The sequence below is a fragment of the Hippichthys cyanospilos genome, chromosome 8 (genome assembly GCF_059441005.1).
Source record: "Hippichthys cyanospilos isolate Australia breed blue-spotted pipefish chromosome 8, RoL_Hcya_1.0, whole genome shotgun sequence".
Classification (NCBI taxonomy): domain Eukaryota; kingdom Metazoa; phylum Chordata; class Actinopteri; order Syngnathiformes; family Syngnathidae; genus Hippichthys; species Hippichthys cyanospilos.
In genome coordinates, this window is record NC_142376.1 from 7,463,650 (window position 1) to 7,481,307 (window position 17,658).

At 36.3% G+C, this 17,658-nt stretch overlaps 1 long non-coding RNA gene across 1 annotated transcript; it reads right to left on the minus strand.

Moving 5' to 3' along the window:
* Positions 1 to 2,989: 2,989 nt before the first annotated feature.
* LOC148419997 (uncharacterized) lies at positions 2,990 to 5,172 on the minus strand. The gene is made up of 3 exons (XR_015866292.1): positions 5,073 to 5,172; positions 4,914 to 4,958; positions 2,990 to 3,215 (listed from the first exon to the last, which is right to left on the minus strand). It is a non-coding gene; the product is annotated as an uncharacterized LOC148419997 (long non-coding RNA).
* Between the last annotated feature and the right edge of the window lie 12,486 nt (positions 5,173 to 17,658).

Below are 17,658 nucleotides of genomic sequence, written 5' to 3' on the forward strand. Positions count from 1 at the left end.
CTGTCCTGATTGCATTCCGGCATTCCAAAACTGTACCAAGGTGTGATTGTGTACGTAAATAGTTTTTCGTCTCTGTGGACCATGCAATTGGCTGGCAACCAGTTCGGGGTGGATGGATTGTGAAGTCCTGCCCGAGTGACAGCAATATGCAAAGCAGGCTGTTTTATCTTCGTTTGGTGCAGTATCAACTTTTTTGTGTTTTTTTTGTATCATTCAATGTTGGGTGGCACTGGATGTCGAAGTTGGCAGAGCTTTTCAATGGCACGCACCTTCAAAATGATTAGCAAGAACTCATTTACCACAACTGCGGTGTTTTAGAACTTTCCCACATTGAACTGCTGGACTGAACCCACAAAGAAATGAATATCAGGTTCAGCATGTTTACTGAAAGTCAGAAAATACTGAAAGCAAAACCAGATATTAAAAGCAAGTGATATACGGCTTTACCATCATTGCTACTTGCAGATATACCTCATACAACTAAGGAGGTCTGATAAAATGGTGTCTTGATCTGGTAGCTAAACAACCAACTGCTAGCTCATGCAGAGGTTTATGCAGAGGTGGGCAGTACTTCTGTATTGTCAGTGATTGGCTGTCAGGGCCAGCAAGGCCTTTTCTGCTGGCCTGACATCATTATCATAACCACTGTATAATTGTCATGACGGGGTATTATGAGGGAGGAGGACCCAAAAATGCAGGGAAGCTGAGAGGAAATAGTTAAAAAAAAACTGAAGTTTAATAACAAAATGAGGCAGGAGCAACAAATAACAAAAATCCAGACAAAGTAACAAACAAAGTAGAATGGAACATAACTCACGAGAAACAACAGGGGGTCAATACTGGAAGACTGGGGAATATCTGGAGCCAGGAGACTACAACACAGTGAGACAAACTGCAAAACAACAAGGAAGGAACAAGCAACAACCATTAGCTAACGTTAGCTCATTCTTTCGCAACCATGAGGCATAGCGTACATCGAAGCCAGACCTGTAGACATTTAGCAGAAAATGCAAATGTTTTATTTATTTTATTTTTTTTAACCCACAGTAGCCGAAGATGAACAAAATTGGACCAACGCAACTCTCAGCATTGGCGTTCACGTCGATACAAAAGAATTTATTATTGGAAAAGAAACGCGAAGACAAACTTACAAGCTGACCATGGCTGGGAGGTCGTCAATGCTTGCACTGCGTTTCGGAGTCGTGCTTTCATGAAATGAAATTTATACTGCACACGATGTAAAAAGCAATATTTAGGATGAAACATTAAGAGATGTATGTGTTATTTTCCTTTTTAAATATACTGTTTACCAGTTTTAGAGTTGCATATTTTCATTGTTTTAACAAGTGACGTTGAATTGTCTCCAGCACATATTTCTGTCATCTGCCCATACAATTAAGTAATTAAAGTAATTTATGTAAATCATCCATAATCTATTGCGGCTTATCCTCACAAGGGTTGCAGACTAGCTGGTGCCTAACCCAGTTGACGTCCAGCACGAGGCAGGGGACACCCTGAAAGCCGCAGCAGCAAAATCTGAGCCCAAAACATTTATTTTGTCATGAATAACCTGCAACGGACTACAAAACCACAAGTCATAACATCAGATAGTTAGCAGAAAGTTGCTATATGGAAGTTGTTAGTTTTTTAAAATTTTTTAAATAACTTTTTTTAAATTAGCTATTACGGCAACATATTCATGGAAAAATGGATGGTATTTAAGATATAAAAGGATGGATACTGTCAACATTAGCAACAGAATAGAGTTAAAAAAAAAGGATGGATATTTTCAACAGAATACTTTAGAGTTAAATAGCAGTTCAAACTCAGAACATATACTTCCATAGCAGCTTCCTCTGTCTCTCTTCGTTTCATTGATTGTTTTAGAACAGTGGTTCTCAAACTTTTTTCAGTGATGTACCCCCTATATCTTTTCAGCCAAGTACCCCTTAACCAGTGCAAAGCATTTTGGGGTTAGGGTTTGTTAATCATCTAATGTTGTGTGGCACTGGGCGTCAAAGTTGGCAGATCAATTCGAAAGCATACGCCTTCAAAATGATTTGCATGAAATTGTTTACCACAATTCCGGTGGTTTAGAACTTTGGCTCGTTGAACTGATGGACCGAACCCAAAAGGAAATGAATGTCAAATATCTCTTAACTGAAATTCACACAATCCTGAATCCAAACTACAATGTTTATTTTACCCATACTGTAATTTAAAAAAAAAAAAAATCATGTCTAATTGGTGTAAAAGAAGGAGGTGTGGAATGGACTGTATGTAAGTCCTGTGTCATGGACAGGTAAAAAAAAAAAAAAAAACATGTCATCTCAAAATACATGGAAGTATAAACACAGTCCCATCACAAACACAAACACATCCACACTAACACATCAGTTTGCAGCAGCTACGATTTAGAAAGTGGCTAATGTGACAACCAAATCTTTCAATTTACTTAACGCAACTTTATATAGCGCTTTCATAACGGCTACCTGTCTAGCTCAAGTTCAAAGATTTAAGTTGAACTAGTTTTTGAGTTTTATCATTTCATTGTTTTTTACAAGCGCCGTTGAGTTGTCTCCTGCACATGCTGTATTTCTGTCATGTGCCAATACAATGAATTTCATTGCGGGAAAGTTCAATGTGTGTCACAGTAATTATATGTACATAGACCACAACTCAAATTATATATATATATATATATATATATATATACATCGCTATATATATATATATATATATATATATATATATATATATATATATATATATATATATTTTTTTTTTATATATATATATATATATATATATACACATCGCTATATATATAATATATATATATATATATATATATATATATATATGTATGTATGTGTGTATATATATATATATATATATATATATATATATATATATATATATATATATATATATATATATATATATATATATATATATATATATGTTGTGTTATGAGGATGGACTGGGAAACAGATAGATCTATCCGTTTATGTATGCTGGTGTCATTCAATCTTTGGGTTATTTTAGGAAGTTTATTTTGAGTTTTGAAATTTTGACAAAATCACAGAATGATCATCAAAATCATGCGTTTTTTTGCTTTCCTATTGTTGGGGTTGTTGTATATTGTCGGTTAGGTGCTGCTTGGCCACTTGGGAAGCCTTTCCCGACTTCTTGCTGAGGCTCTTCTTTTTCAGCTGCAAAGAATTTGTAAACAAAACATTTTGCACATGATTACATGACCAATTTGTACCATGCATTTGCTGGATGTAGAGAGGAGTTACCACAATTTCTTGCTTCTTGCTTTTCACTGAAAAAATAAGGTCTTACTATAAAGCACTTTCCAATATGTTTTGAAAGTGTTTTAATTTTTCATTCATCTATATTTAAACCCTTTTTTAAAAAATGCAATATCTATAGCCTGCGTTTCTTAAGCATCTGAAACCTGGTTGGCATGTCAACAGTAACTATTACGGTATATATATATATATATATATTTTTGGATCCCTTTGGCCCCCACCAAACTCGTTCTACTTTGTAACTTGTAATTTGTAGACTTTCTTTCACTCTTAATGGCAGAAAGAGTGAAGTGCACTTTCTGATCATGGAAATTAGATGCCCATGTCCTATTTACAAAAAAGGCAGAGTCAATGTTGTTTTGTTAGCTGGTTCCAGTCAGCTTGTTTTTGTTGTTGTTTTTTTTTGTTTTGTTTTTACAAAGTTGATTGGAGCCAAAATAATTTCATTAAAATGCAGTAAAATGCATGCTAATGAAGACCTATCAATCATGTTGAGTACAATGAGGCGAGTCGGATTGTATCTGGTACTCTTCCAAGCTTTTTCATTCTTCCAGATGTTTAAGTTTATTAACGTAATTATGGTAATTAGACTTGACATTTTGTTGGTTTTTTTTTTTTTTGTTTGAACTTTCCAGGATTCCTCAAAGTCAAGCTGGTCTTAGTTTATCTTGTTATTAAATTTGAGTCACTTATTTGTTTAGCTATTCCAGGCTCATTTTGACATTTTCCAGTGATCTGTCAAAGGCTAACTGGTCCAACAGATTTGGCCCATTTGCTACCAGGTTGAAATTACGTATACAAGGCATATTGTGATTCAATGAATGCTTTGAATTGTAAATTGCTTGGCGGCAGTTTGACAACCAAACTAAAGAAAAAAACAGGATCACCTCCCAAAACCCCTATCCCTTTTAGGCACATAACATTTGGTTAACGAACTTTCACTTATATAGATTTTTTCTACCTTGGTACTCAAAAATGCTTTACACTAACTAGTCATTTACTGACTGATGACGCAACATCAGGAGAAACTGCTCAAGGACGCTTCCACTTGGTCTTGATGGTCGGGGGATCGAACCCACAGCTTCTCAGCAGAGAGACGGTCACTCTACCACCGAGCGATGCCGCCCCCAGCACTTGGTTGGCTTGGCATGCATATTATGTGTTGTTTCACATATACGTGTGGAAAAACCCATCTCCAGAAGGAAAGGAATTGAGCTGTTTTAAGTTGTGGCCAAAATAAACAATTCATTCCTCGAATCTAGTTTTCATTCGGCAAAATAAAATTTGACAGCCATGTGTTTATAGTCTAATATGTCTTGTTAGTCTATATTTTGCTCTGAAGCAACCGTTTTGGGCATTTCCGGATACATTTGAGACAGTCATTTAAGATTTTCTGTAATTGCTACCAATTAATTTCTAACTGCTTTGTATATCATCAATTTTGCAGACTTATAGATACCAACCACTTTTTCTCCATAATCTCTTTACTCAAAATAATTAATGAAATTCCATAATCTGTGGAGCACATTTGAATGCCATTAAGCATTTGATGAAAAATGGCAAATGGTTGCTTGCTGCTCAAATTTTAAGACTCACCTTTGATCCCATTCTCAAACTTGGCTTTCACCTTGATCTTACGCGCTGTTGGAAGAAAAATAAACATTTAAGTGTCACTTTTGTGAATATCGTTACAAAGTTTTCCACGCTCCCAAATTGTGCGTGCCCCTCCCATTTATTCCTATTGAGTGGGCATACCAGAAGCATCTGTGAAACAGGCAGTCAGGACAGCCAACGCCAGCAGCACAAAGATGATTTGGGCCCTCATGATTTCTTCTTCTCAATGCAGAACTAAGTCAGCTCACTGTATCACGGCCTGGGATCAGTGACTTATATATCAAGCTGGGTGTGTTTTAAATAATTGGATCATCTTTCCTGGCAACTTTAAAGGTCATTTTATCTTTCCTGCTTGCATTCCTGCCTGAGGATAGTATGTACTGGTACTAATGCCCCCCCCCCCCCTCCCCAGGTGATAGAATGCTGGTTAATGGGTGATTTAAAAAATGTGTTTTCAATAGTTATTAACAATTTAATTGTCACGTTTAAGAAATATATATATATATATATATATATATATATATATATATATATATATATATATATATATATATATATATATATATATATATATATATATATATATATATACATACACACATATATACACACACACACACACGTGGAATACTGAGTACGATATTTTCCCGGCTTTGCGACAAAAACAACTGTCATGACCCTAGGGGGTTGGCTGTATTTGTTTTGTTTTGTCTCCATCTGCAGGCGTTTTTAGGTAGTTGCACTTTTTTTCTGTTGCCGTCACATGACAGAGATGCTGGTCTGCTATTGGTCGGCCTCACTCATTTCAAAATGGCAGAAAAGTAAAGCTTTGTTCTTAACGGATTTTAACCTTATGGTTACCGTAAACCGTATTTATGGTGCATTTTACTGCTTAATTCCAACTTCAATGGGTCCCATGGGTCCCAAAGATTGTTAGTGATGTTAAAGAGAGAAGTGAGAAGATGATTTATATGGAAACAAAGCTGGAGATAATCAAGAAAAACGACGCTAGCCTAGCCAAGGCTACCCTTATTAGGGAATATGGGCATAACAAGCACCACTCAAAGGTAATGAAATCCTTTCTATATTTTTTATTTATGATGTTTTCTGATTGTATACATGTATATAATATATACGTAGCACTTACTATACTATTTTATTTTTAATATGTGTGTGCAATTTTGGGAGCAAATTGCTGTATTTAATCATGTTTCTTTGAAAAACGTTCAATAAACAGTTGGAAGAAAATTGCAGTTGAGGTAATCTATCTATCTATCTATCTATCTATCTATCTATCTATCTATCTATCTATCTATCTATCTATCTATCTATCTATCTATCTATCTATCTATCTATCTATCTATCTATCTATCTATCTATCTATCTATCTATCTATCTATCTATCTATCTATCTATCTATCTATCTATCTATCTATCTATCTCCATCCATCCATCTATCTATCTATCTGCTGGCGTCGTTTGATCTTTGAGTTATTCTGTCAATGCATAAGCAAAGGAAAAGTTTATTGTGAGTTTTCAAACAGACAGAATCACAGAATGATGATCAAAATCATCCGGTCCCTGGCTTTTTGCTTTTTCCTGGTTTGTATGCTCGGTCATGTAGGTCGCGTGATGCTCGGCTGGGTGGGAATCCTTTCCTGACTTCTTGTTGGGGCTTTTCAACTGGAAAGAAATTGGAGAACTTTTGTTTACATATGGTAAAATGATCAATTTGCACCATGGTTTTGCTAAATGCAGAGTGGATGTCTACAGGGTGTCTGAGAAGTGGAGTCACGGCAATTTCTTGCTTGTTTATTTTCACTGAAAAAAATAAGGTCTTACTGTAAAACACATTTTAAAATATTTTGAAAAATATATATATATTTTTTTCCATTTGTAAACCCTTTTGCAATCTCTGTAGCCAGCATTGCTTAAGCATCTGAAACCTGGTTGGCATGTCTTGAGTAATGTTTTTTTCTATTTTTTATTTTGAGTTGATTGGCCCCGCTGACAGACTCGTTCTACTTTGTGATCAGTTGACTTTCTTTCACTCTTTAGGGCAGAAAGAGAAGTGCACCCCCTTCTCCTGTTTACAGAAAAGGCAGAGTCAATGCTATATTTTTGGTTTTCTGCTTCCAGCTAGGTTAGTTTTCTTTTTTTTAAATTGATTGGAGCCAAATTAATTTATTTAATTACTGCAGTAAAAACCATTCTAACAAAGACTAATCAATCTTGTTGAGTACAATGAGGCAAGTCGGATTGTATCTGGTACTCTTCCAAGCGTTTTCATTCTTCTAGATGTTTAAGTCTATGAAGACAATTATGGTAATTACTCGTGATGTTTTGTTTTTTTTTGTTTGAACTTTCTAGGATCCCTCATAGACATTCTGGTCTTAGATACAGGTAGTTTATTTTATCTTATCAAATTTGAATCACTAATTTGTTTGGCTATTCCAGGCTCATTTCGACATTTTCCAGTGATCTGTCAAAGGCTAACTGGTCCAAGAGATTTGGCCCATTTGCTACCAAATTGAAATAAGGTATACAAGGCACATTGTGAAGTCATGAAGCGATTAATGCATTGAACTGTAAATTGCTTGTGGACGGAGCTTGGCGGCAGTTTGCCAACAAAACAACAAAACAGGATCACTTCCCATGATCCCTATCTACTCCTTTTAGGCATATGAAATTTGGTGGGCTTGGCATACATATTACATGTTGTTTCACAAAAAAAATCCAATAAACCCATGTCCAGAATGACAAGAATTGAGATATTTTTCATTCTGCAAAATAACATTTGGAAGCCATATCTTTATAGTCCAATTTGTCTTGTTAGTCTATATTTTGCTCTGAAGCAACCTTTTTGGGAATTTCTGGATACACTTCAGCTAGCCCTTTTTAAGATTTTCTGTGATTGCCACCATCTTTGAATATGAACCACTTTATAGACAGGTGATGCAATATCCCAATTCAAACACTGGTCCTGTCGGAGGAAAAGAAAATATTAATTTCAATGTCAATGTTGCAGCCTTCCAAACGTTAAGATCCCAACAACATTTTTTTCTCTGTTTTCCCTTTACCCAAAATAAAGAATAAAATCTGCGAAACAAATTTCAACGACATAAACTTTTTGATGAAAAATGGCAAATAGGTGCTTTTTAAATGTCAAAATTCACCTTTGATCCCATTCTCAAACTTGGCTTTCTCCTCGAACTTGCGCGCTGTTGGAAGAACAATAAACATTTAGGTCTCACTTTTGTGAATATCATCATAAAGTTTTCCACGCTCCCAAACTGTGCGTGCCCCTCCCATTTATTCCTATTGAGCGGGCATACCAGAAGCATCTGTGAAACAGGCAGACAGGACAGCCAACGCCAGCAGCACAAAGATGATTTGGGCCCTCATGATTTCTTCTTCTCAGTGCGAGATAATGTCACCGCTTGGGAACAATGACTTATATATCAGGCTGGGTGTGTTTTAAACATTTCAGTCATCTTCCCTGGCAAGTTTAAGGTCATTTGTACCTTTCCTGCTTGCATTCCTGCCTGAGGACAGTACGTAAGGTAGCAATGGCCAAAAAAAAAAAAAAAAAAACAATTACGGTTATATTATTTTCAGGCTGTAAGATACGCTGGTATACAGTATAAGCCATAGCAGCAAAACCTGTGCCCAAAACATTCTTTCGTCATGGATAAGCCACACTGAACTATAAGATGCTGTTCATAACATCAGATAATTACGCAGAAAGTTGGTATATGGACATTTTTTTAAATTCTATTTTAATTGCCTACTACAGCAATATTGTATCTTCAACAGACTGCACGCCTGCATGATTAGAATCAACATATTTATAGAAAATGGATGGTATTTAAGATAAAAAAAAGGATGGATATTTTCAACAGAATACTTAAGAGTTAAATAGCAGTTCTAACTCAGAATATATACTTTCATAGCATCTTACTCTGTCTCTCTTCGTTTCATTGATTGTGGTTCTCAACCTTTTTTCAGTGATGTACCCCCTGTGAAATATCTTTTCAGCCAAGTACCCCTTAACCAGTGCAAAGCATTGTTGGATTAGGGTTTGTTAACCATCTAATGTTGGGTGGCACTGGGCGTCAATGTTGGCAGATCATTTCAAAAGCATACGCCTTCAAAATGATTTGCAGTAACCAGTTTACCACAACTGCGGTGGTTTAGAACTTTGTCCTCATTGAACTGATGGACTGAACCCAAAAGGAAATGAACGTCAAATATCTGTTTACTGAAATTCACACAATCGTGAATTTGCATATCATGTCTTAAAAAAATTAAATATGCCTCTCAGTGTGGGTTAAAATTGATTGATCAATGCATTGCAGTCGTTACAAATAAAAATGAAGCTAATAATCAAACCTACAGTTAATTTTATCCATACTGTAGGGTTAAAAAAATATTTTTCATGTCTAATAGGTGGAAAACAGTGTGAGATGAGCTCAGAAAGTTACAGCCCACTGTAGACTGGACTGTATGTAAGTCCAAGGTAACAAAAAAAAACCAAAAAAAAAAACAGCCAGTAGACAGCTTTACAATCATTGTCATTTACAAATGTGCAAAATTTGGATGCTCTGTTTGAATGGTGCTTTGGTCTAGTGCCTGAAAAACTATTAAGTAACGACTGAACTGCTAGCTAATGTTAATGCAGAGGCGGGCAGTCCGTCGGTACTGACAGATGATTGACCGATGTTTTGACGACGGACCGCCCGACGACAAAAACACTTTAACAATGACTGAATTACAACAGTATATTTCAACCGTCACTTTATTCTGGCATTGTAAGAATCCAGAGGCGGCCATGTTTGTTATAGCCACGAACAATGATAAATGCAGCACCTGCAGCACCTCCTGCTGTCCGTAATACAAAACACTCTCAATCTTACACACTGTCCCTTTAAGAGATAAATGTGTTGTTTTTCTTTTTACTTGTATATGTGACAGATGATATGTATTCAAATATGAATTTCGTTTTGTGTAACTTGTCTCAGAAACCAATAGTTTTTTTTTTTCTATAAAAGGCTTTAGGGGTTGACGCTGTCTGAAACACAATGATGCTCTCTAGTGGACGTAATTGGGTATTGCAGTCTAGTGCTGGGGAAATGACATTAAATCAATGTACACCTTTCATGTTGTTGCATGCCAGCTAGGAATTGTGGTGTGGGTTTAGTGGAGTGTGTTTTGCAGAAATGGGCACTCAAAGCCATTTGCTTAGGGCACAGGTGTCAAACTCAAGGCCCGGGGGCCAGAACCGGCCCGCCACATCATTATATGTGGCCCGCCAAATGCTGATTTGATTTCAAGTTTCTAGCTAAACTTGCAGATTGTCATCAAAAACAACCAATTTCTGTTCCCGATCTATCTTTTGAACAGTTTTTATCGGCCTGTTTTATCAAAACTAGGTAAAGATGTAAACCAGCAAAAACGGTGCATATTAGACACAAGTTTTTTCTATTTTTAAGTCCTAAATGTTCAGGATTTTAGAGAAATTAAATGGATACGTTTAAATTGGAGCTTTTTTTTAGACTATTTTTAGATCTATTCCGGCCCTCTAACAGACACTATAAGTACAATGTGGCCCACGATAAAAATCAGTTTGACACCCTTGGCTTAGGGGCACAAAAACACAAATTCAGAATGAGAACACTCACAGGGACTTCATCTTTTGACCTCTGTCCCTATGCCACACCCCTTAAAAACACACTAGTGTGTTTTTCTTACCCAGACGCTGCTTCCTTCAGTGTACAGTCACACCTTATAAAAAAACACAATTATTTGCATTCCTTTAATTTGGTTTATATAATTTTATACATACAGTTTTGTTTTTCTTGACAAAATGAAATAAATATGCAAAACTAGCAAAACTTATGGTGTGTCTTTAAGATGCTGAACATATTACTGTCATTTTAGTTCATTCCAGTTTGACTTGAAATATATATTATTGTCATGGCAAATATAATAAATAACATGAATACATTATTTTGTTAAATGTTTCATTATTGAAATATGCTAAAGGCAAGAAAAAATGTTATAATTTAGAAATTATTACTGTTGTGAACATTTTGTAAACGTTTCAAAAAAGGTCCGTTTTGAAAATGAAATTTTTGCTTTGAAGCAAACATTTGAGGGCCATTTTGGTCCCCGATTTTGTCCATTTGCTACCAGATTTAACGTTGCGGCATGTATGCTAAACAGATCTGTGTGTTGTACAGTAATTGATTGTAATTAAAGTATGAACTGGGTCGGAGGTGGGCACTCCATCAAATAACCGTGATTTAAAAATGTCGGAATTGCAAATTTCGTCCGTCGTTTAATCGTCGGGATTGACGTCATGTCAGATGATTTGGGTGTTTATCTGTTATATTGCTGCATTTTTATAGTAACTGCAATCAGCCTGTAGTGGATGTGACAATAGTCACTTTAAAGCACCACCAAACAGTGGGGAAATATGTTCAGTTGAGTGACTTAACAGGGTTGGTCCAATTCACCACTTGTCATTCAAAGCTACAACCTTAGTCCTGGTTTCAGGTTTCTTGCTGTTAAGAGCAATCTGGGAACTTGCATTCTTTCTCTGATTGGCCCTTGGCCAGGAAATGCAAGATAGATGTTTTTTTAATTCCCCAATTAAAGACTTTTTTTTAGTTATTTTAACCTCAGCAATACTTTGTTTTACTTGTAGTGTATATGACTGATGAAATTTAGACAGATGTTAATGAAACAGTCTTCGATAGTTGTAGGGCAGGCAGTCCACCATTTGAGTGTCATTTAAAGCATGATAATGCCATTCAGGAAACATGATTGCTAATTCTGCTCTCGTCCCCTGCATTCCCTCAGATGCAGGATATTAAACATGATGGTGTATTATAGCCTATGGATAAAGTGTTTTTGTGGTACACTTACAATTACTGTGTTGTGCTTCAAATACAGTGTAACTGTAGAACCACAGTTATGGTGTCAACTTAAAGTGTAAGTACTAAAACAGAAAAAAAAATTAGCATGAGTGCAGACAGAAGTAGACCAGCAGCTGACAAATGAGGGACCAGAAAAAAAACAATAGTCAAATGTCGTCCTCTAGTGGTGGCAGAAGGTTGGGCAAAAATACACCGACAGACTGATGGACTGATTACGATTTCGTCCGGCTTAAAAAAATGACGGGCTGACGATGACGGAAAGTGGGCGGGGCTCTGACAAATGTCGGACCAGCAAAAATATGTAAGTTGCCCACCTCTTGATGGGGTACTGCAGCAAAGTTTAATGACTTGCTATAAAACAATTAAAATAATAGGGCATCTTCTTCATCTCCTATTTCTCCATCTCCAGAAATTTCTAAATCTCTTGCAACTTCTGAATCTTGTTCGGTTTGCCCGCTCCCTGTTGAAAGAAAAAACAAGTCTCATTCCCCTTTATGTGACATTGAGACAGACAGACAGATCGATCGATCATGGGAACCAACGAATACCCACCAATTTCCCCAGTCAAAAGTTCCTCTTCAGTTGCTCCATCCCCTGAATTTGCTTCATCTGGTAAAGCACTTTGCACAATCCCTGGATTTGCTTCATTTGGAAATGCACTTTGCACAATCCCTGGATTTGTTTCATCTGGAAAAGCACTTTGCACTATGCCTGTTGGAAGAAAAAAAACAGCATTGTCCCATTGCCTTTTATGTCCTCACTGACTTTTACGTACAGATCCCCCAATTTGTAGTGACCCCAATTTTTGTTCCCATGATATCCTCTCTTTGAAATATTGAATGGCTCTTCATAATCAATGGAAACAATTTGAATGACATGTACTGCTTGATGGGCAGACGATTCTAAATGGCAGCATGTTGGCTGCTAAACAATGACTAACCATCAGGCCCAGACAAATTCTCCTCTCCATTTTCTTCATATACTTCAGTCTTCTTGCTCCCTATCAGAGGAAAAGCACATGTTCATGTCTCATTGTCTTGTATACCCACATTCAGTCCCTCATTCAGTCCACTACAAAATACATTGTACCTCCCATTTTTTCCCATTACAGTGATCCCTAAGTGCATTTTGGGGGGGGGGGGGCTATCCTGCCGAGAGACGGCCCCGTGATGGTTTCCTGCCAGACAGACAAGGTAACTACTGTATAAATGCACTTGCCACGGACGTACACATATTTACTTAAGTTTTAAATGATTAAACCTTGTACACTGTACAGTAAGTGAACTTTCTTTTGAATTAAGTAAATATGTGTACAGTACTGCAGTATTATTTGTCTTAAATAATATGCATAGAATGAAGACTTTTCACATTAAAAAAAAAAAAATCCCCAATTTTTTTTGTTATTTTTGGTGGAATAATGCTGGTAGTTTTAGAGTACTTTTTGGTGATTTTTTTGGTATTATTTCATTTATCTTGACATTTTCATTGATTTTCTCAGAAATATATGTTTTCTGCATATTTCTCTGATTTATGGTAATCAATTGTGTTTTATGATTTCCCATTTTTGATTTTGACTGTTGCTATATGACACTTTTTTTTTACCCAATATCTACTGACTTTTTTATTAATAGCATATCAAATTTGAGCAAAATCGCACTTTTAGAAATGCGTGTCAAATTGTTGACCCATCACCTTAATCATTATCAGGAAGTTCCTCTCGTGAAACTCATTAACCTTTGTTCTATATGAATGAAGAAACAGACCATTTAACAAATTTGAATGGCAGGATGTTAAGCCGCAACGATGACTCACCATGATCACATCCAAACGCAACGCTATCTGAATCTTCATGCCCGCTTCCTGTTGGAAGAAAATCAAAATCTCATGACTTAGTTTCTTGTGTAATCGCACGTCTCACGCGCAGCCGTCATCTACAAGGGGATGCAGCTGTGTAAACATTCGTCATTGTCATGCATGAGCCAAAACCTACTTCTCACGCCCTGATTATTAATCCAAATGAGGGGTAGGTCCAAATGACAGGGTTGACTTTAAAATATGTTCTATGCAACCCACTCATCTAAACACAGTATTATTATTATTATTATTGAAAAAGAATCAAGCCGCAAACTCCACCCTTTTTTTCAATCTCAGAGAACGCCTTTTTTGCCACTGCTGGCGATCAAAAATGACATCACAGTTGATCATGGCCATCTTGCAAACATCATTGACCAAAACTGAGAAAATAGGTGCGGTGTGTAGGGTTATTTTAAGATTACGTTTTTGGTTAAAGATAGATTAAGAAGTGCTTTCAAGAGATTAAAAAGAGGGACTAATTAATTAATCTCGTTTTAATCTCACAAAAAAAGGAAATAAATCTCGACCAGTGTTTTTTTTTAAGATACGTTATCTTATTATGGCCGATCAAAAGATTGATATACAGTCGCAACCATTTACCACCTGCTCTGTTTGAGACAAGTTTTGCAAAAGTCATGTGACTAATCTTAGAAAACATTAGAGCCATGATTGGTCGTTACTTGAGCCCTGAACAAACGTGATTCAATTTTCAGTCACCCGCCGGTAGAAAACTGGTCACCCCTTGAGCTGGATTAAAACAGATAGTTTGTTGCTTAATTCACGTTCAGTAAATGCGATATTAATCAGAATGCTATGTTTAAATTGAATACCTTTTTTAAAGATAAAATACAGACAACAAAATCTCCCAGAAGCAAAATGGCCTTCATAATGCAATAAGGTACGGACGAGGGCCGCACAATTCATTGAATTTTAATCGCGATCACGATATTGGCTGCCACGATTAATTAAGATGATCCTCGGCGAGATCTAAAAATATACATATCAAATCAAGCACTTTTGTCGGCTTACCACCAAGGGGCAAAGTCTCTGCTTTTATCACCCTAATATATTATACCAGTATGAAATGGCGTTGAGTTTCTCATCTGATTCCTAATATATACAATGATTGCTGTCAATTGAGACTCAAAATTGGAATACATTTGGTTTGAAATGACCAAAAATGACATGTTGACTGCTAATTGATTAAAATTTGCGTAAAAGTAAATAATGTGCTTGATTCTAAGTAGGCTTCCTTTTTCTTCATTGTTTTGCACTCAGCAAGTAAGTTAATTCTTTACTTTATTTATTTTAGTTGATTATTATTATTTGTAAATATCAAACCGTGAAACCTTGTTTATATACCGCTTGTTTAAAAAAAGGGCAATAAATAGACACGTTTGACCAAATCCTGATTGACCCAAATAATTGTGATTATTATTTTGGACATAAGCCCCTAGTACAGACAAATAATAAAAATAAACAACAGGTATGCATTGACTCCTGTGTAATCGACACGAGCAAGTGGAAGCACTATTTAGCACTACGTGGCCCTGTGTTCATTCAACAGAAAAAAAATACACCTTCGTAATGTATTTATTATAACATTCTACATGAATGACATACTGTAATGCAGAAAGTCGTCACAGCACCCAAATTTGTTTCCAAATAAACATAATGCATCTTAATTCCTGCAAACACTTCCTAATGGCAGAACAGCCAAAAGGAGACATCATAAGTATCGGTGACTACACTTGTACCGGTATGTGATACAGTACATTAAAATAAGACAGGTTATTGGCTCCATACCAACACTTTTTGTTTGTGCTTGTTCGTGTCGAGAAATAAGGACGTGAGCCTTCATTCTATCCCTGAAACAAAACTTGAGCGACACTTGCTACTTGAAAAATGGGTTGTACAAAATGGCAAAGAGCGGCACATTGGCAGCACATGGCAGATTCATTCATGTAAATGAATTTACATAAATCAATTTAAGGACTCACCCTTAATCACTGTTTTAAGCCCAAGAAAAAATTCAATGTCGCTCTCTGTTGGAAGAAAAGTCAAATATTCATGGCTCATTTTTGGGAATTCTGCATGACCCCATCCTCACAAATTTCTTTCCATTGTGTCCCGATATGAAATAAGGAACATACCGTGAGTACTCAGGCATCGGTTAGCCATGCCGGCTAGCGCCAGCAACAGGAAGACGACGTGGACCCTCATGATCTTTTCTTCTCATTGAAAGAAAACTCAAGTTCACCGAAGCATTTATTAGATGCAGATATGTATTTGCAATTCCTTGCTGGGTGTGTTTGAAACATCTCACGTACCCGCCCCATTTACTTTAAGGCGGGGTTCATTTTCATTACTTTTTGTACCTTCTGTTTCCACATCACCCCAATGCCAGCATGTACACTGTAATTATACATTTGACTAATTACCTGGGAGGGAAAACAATTTAAAATAAGTTTGGAATGTTTCTTTGAAACGCCATGAAAAAATACACCGTTGCATTCCTTTTTAATTTTGTAATCACAACTGCAATTGTAAGATGCCACAGCAATTTCTGTTTTATTTGGAATTCAAACCCAAAATATTGGGTAAATGCATCCATTATTGGGGGCATCACAATCACACAAATAGGTTTCACAAAGGCACAATCTGTAGGTCTGAGAAAATATAGTTTAATATCATGTAATGCTGTGACAAGAACAGTACAGTTTTATTTTCAAATTAAGAGAAAATTAATTGGATCACAAAACAACTTATTGCTGAATTGTCTTATCGTGATCCATTTGCAAAATACATGCCTTCATATAATTAGGTTTTATTCAGATAAGCAATTTGTGACACTTTTTGACCAATATCGACCAATATCTGACAATGAGTAAGAATAAGAGGGTCTGAACAATATTTCATAACAAAAGTGACCCATATAATTTTACATGGCCGAGGGTAGGCCGCAAGGACCGACAGACAATCACAGTTTGGGTAAAATCATTAAAACAATGAACTGAAGAGGACAAAAGGGGGTCCGACAGGACTGTAAATGACAGAGCCGCAAAAAATTTCAAATGCCTACCTCTGCTCGCATTTTCGTGCTTTCATGTTTTCCCTTTCTTCCATTTGTTCTAATTGATTTGTTAGGTTTGTATTTTGGCTTGGTGTTAGATGACATACCTGCACAACAAGGTCATTTTCTCCACGTTGCTCTTGAGAAAATGCCACACAAGCGATGAGAAAGAAGTCTCGTCAAGATAGCTTCATCTTTGGAAAATAGTCATGGCTATGCATGTTCGGTTTATTGGACACTTTAAATTGTGCTTAGGTGTGATTGGGTGCATGAATGGCTGTTTGTCTCTGGGTGCCCTGCGATTAACTGGCAACGAGTCTTGGGTGTCCCCTGCTACTGCCCAAAGACTGCTGGGATGGGCGCCAATAAGCCAGCAACCCTAGTGAAGATAAGCAGCTACAGATAATGGATGGAAGGATGCCCTTTTAGCCATTTGCTGAGCAGCACAAAAACACAGATACAAAATGAGAACACTCTTTGACCATAGTCACTTCACCACATCCCTAAAAGACACACCATTGTGCTCTTCTTTCTCAGACTCTGCTTGCCCCAATGTACAGTAACACTTTTGAAACACGCAATATTTGTATTCATTTTTATTTTGGTGTATAATTCTACAATTCCATTTAGTTTTTCTTGACAAAATGAAATAAATATGCATAATAAGCAAAACATATGTATAAGATGTCGACCAAATTTAAATTATATATACTAAACAGATTTGTGTAATGTGTAACAATTGATTATAATGACTGGATGGAGTACTGCAGTCATTTAAAAATAATGGAAATATTTTTCATCTTTTGAAATGTCTTCATATTCAGAATCTTCAGAATCTGATTCTTGGTCCATTTCCCCA